Source organism: Phodopus roborovskii, unplaced genomic scaffold, assembly GCF_943737965.1.
Source record: "Phodopus roborovskii unplaced genomic scaffold, PHOROB, whole genome shotgun sequence".
In the NCBI taxonomy this organism is placed as follows: Eukaryota; Metazoa; Chordata; class Mammalia; order Rodentia; family Cricetidae; genus Phodopus; species Phodopus roborovskii.
Window position 1 is genome coordinate 5,764,519 of NW_026126576.1, and position 3,462 is coordinate 5,767,980.

At 36.6% G+C, this 3,462-nt stretch overlaps 1 pseudogene; it reads left to right on the forward strand.

Annotated features, from left to right (window-relative positions):
• Positions 1–2,287: 2,287 nt before the first annotated feature.
• LOC127236069 (60S acidic ribosomal protein P2-like) lies at positions 2,288–2,595 on the forward strand (annotated as a pseudogene).
• The last annotated feature ends 867 nt before the right edge of the window (positions 2,596–3,462 follow it).

Consider the following 3,462-nt stretch of genomic DNA (forward strand, 5'->3'; position numbering starts at 1 on the left):
TAATTATCCACTATATTTGGCAACAATTCTTTTTAAATGAAGTTCATTCCACAATATAACACAGAATTATTCTCTTGGAATTTTATTTATTTATTCTAAAATTTAAATTTGGGGAAGACAATGTGTGCATAAAGATCATCTCTAGCTCTTTCAGTATGCAGACAAATACAGACTTGTTATGAAATACAAAGTATGGCCACAAATACTGGAATCATTTCCTAACATCTTAGGGACATACAGACTATCTCTATTATAAGCTTCTCACCTCAGTCATCTATATTTTATTAATCTAGTAGATTAAACAAATATCTCATTTTTAAAGGTTTGAAAGATTCCTTTATAATGTTTTCCACACACCAAAGTCTCTGAATTTATCCCCCCACACACTCATGGAACTTGGAAGTGGTGTTCAGTTTAGCTATCACATTTGTGCAACTCAGATTAGTCACATTGCTCTATAATTGCTGTCTATATACTGACCAAATATTATGCACAGAAATATTGTATTCAGTCACAAATATTTTCTTATATGTTCTGCTAAAGAGAAATGCTTATTTAGGATTTAATTTTTACCGCTTTATCACTAGTATTGTAACACACACACACACACACACACAGAGACTCATACACACATACACACCACTAATAACAGAACAGGCCTCAGTAATTATTGGATGAATGGACCAATAAGTGATGTTTGTCCTGCTTGGAATTTAATTTGCTCTGGAAGGTTTGCCAATGCCAAAATGATTGTCTCAGCAAGGTAAATAACAGCTATTCCAACCAGAAACCATTGAATATTGCTGCAATTAGCAAAAACAGGTAGGATCCAGGCACTGCTTGTTTTTTAAATTAGTTTTTGGTACAGCCTGTCCCTTTGCTAAATTCACACAGGGAAGGGGCCCATTTTAGATGCAGACAACCATGTTGTATCCTGTGTCATGCATCTCCTTTATGGAATTATCTTGATCTCTAGAACTCTCAAACAGAGCAGTATCACTCTTTGTTGAATCTACCCTGGAAAACAGGTGATAGCTCAAGCATTTAGATAACCTATCCATCAATGGATGATGCAATTCTCTTTATTTCTAGTGTTGTTACAACAAAGGCTATGGGTACAGAGCCAATATTCAACTACTTGAAATTCCAATTCTTACTCAGGTTGTTTATTGTTCAGTTGCCCAGAAGATAATGGCATTGGCTGCTATAATAACTGCATTTTTTTTATTTCAAAGCCTAGATCCAGTAGAACAATTAACAGCTACTCAACTGTTCAGCAGTGACCAGTCAGCATCTGCCTGAAGTAAACATAGAGATGTAGACAATGGTGATATGCCAAAAAGGACAGTGTGACATTCCTGACTTCTTCCTTGTATCTATATATGTTCCTCAGACAGGGGAGGGCAGAAAAACAGGGAATAAGGATTTCTTTGAATTTGCCTTTGTTGAGAACTAAATAGGAAAATCAAAAAAGCAAATTCAAACTCAATTAAAAAATTCCTTCTGCTTTCCAAGAACATTATGATTCATCCAGCAGAACAATCTCTGTTCTCCTGTATATTGTTAGGAACACTCAATGAATAAGAAATTATTCTATTTCATTCAAGTTCAATGACAGGCATTACAAGGATTAGAATTTCATTCCCAAGGAACCTAGAAAATATTGAAAAATTCATCAGTTTTAATAATTTACTATTATGATTAAGAAAAGAATCAGCAGTAGGCTGGGGAGGTGGAGCAATGGTTAAGTATATATACAGTTCCTGTGGAAGACCTGACTTCAATTCCCAGCTGTGGTAGTTTGACCACACAGGGACTGGCACTATTAGGAGGTATGGCTTTGTTGGAGTGGGTATGGCCTTGTTGGAGAAAGTGAGTCACTGTGGGGTAGGCTTTGAGGTTTCCTATGCTCAGGATATGGCCTAGTGTCTCAGTTAACTTCCTGTTGCCTGAAAGATGTAGAATTCTCAGTTACAGATACTGCACCACATCTGAATGTATCCTGTCATGTTTCCCACCATGATGATAATGGACTGAATCTCCAAAACTGTAAGCAAGATTCCTCAATTAAATGTTCTCTTTATAAGTGTTGCCATGATGTCTCATCACAGAAATAGAAACCCTAAGACACTAGCTTCAACATCAGGCCCCTCACAAATGCCTGTAACTCAAGCTTCAGGACACACACACACACACACACACACCCTAAAAAAAAATTTGCTGCCTGACTCGGACGAGGCCTGTCTGCAGCAGCCAACAGGTGCTAAGTTGCCTCTTGCTGCCGCTCATGGGGGGCAACTCCTCTCCTAGTGCCAAAGACATTAAGAAGATACTAGATAGCATGGGCATTGAGGCTGATGATAACCAGCTCAACAAGGTCATCAGTGAGCTGAAGGGAAAAAAATATTGAGGATGTCATTGCCCAGGGTGTTGGCAAACTTGCTAGTGTGCCTGTGGTGGGGCTGTAGGTGTTTCTGCTGTCCTTGGCTCTGCAGCTCCTGCTGCTAGTTCTGCCCCTGCTGCAGCAGAGGAGAAGAAACACCAGAAGTGTCTGAAGAGTCAGATGATGACATAGGACTTGGCTTGTTTGATTAAATTCCTATTCACCTGTAAATAAAGCCTTTTTATGTATCTTGCAAAAAGTTAAAATTATTTTTTGAGATTATAATATAAATACATAATTTTGTCCTTCCCTTTTCCTTCTCCAAACCCTCCCATAGAACCCTCCTTACTCTCTTTCAAAGTCATGAACTGGTTTTTCATTCATTGTTGTTATATATGTATATGCATATTATTACATCTATAATCCTAAATACAACTTGCTTAGTCTTTATAATGTTACTTGTACTTATGTTCTCACTTGGTATTGCATCACCAGTTGATGTGTTCTTCTCTGGGAAAGACTATTTCACTCATTGTTAGTTGCCTGTGCTCTTTGTCAAGGGTTGAGATCTCAGTAGATATTCTTTGGCTTAGAGATGACCATATATTACTACCCCTTGAGTGGCCTTGCATATTGGAGAGATTATATATTAGCTAACTACATTTGAACTTTAAAGGGTATTAAGGCAGTAGTTAACTGTGAATTTTGTCATGAATTTCATTATACATCTTCCAGTATATACATTTTTTTCTCTGAGTACTATCCACTTGGTTATTATTTTAAAGCCAGTTATAAGAAATGAGTTAGATCTGGATGGAATATATTATGAAAGAAATAATGGGTATTGAGGCAGCAGAGAGGATTACCCAGGGTATATTCAGCTGTATTCCTGGAAATATGAATTTATTTACATTGCTTTTATATTTCTTCAGTATTGTAAATACTGGATATAATTCATCCTTATATCTTAATTTATTTATATTATCTAATCACAGAAGGAGAAGGAATAATCTATTGATAAACACCAAGTTATTATAAATGATATAAATCAGTCTATAAATGTGGCTTTCCAGCCTACA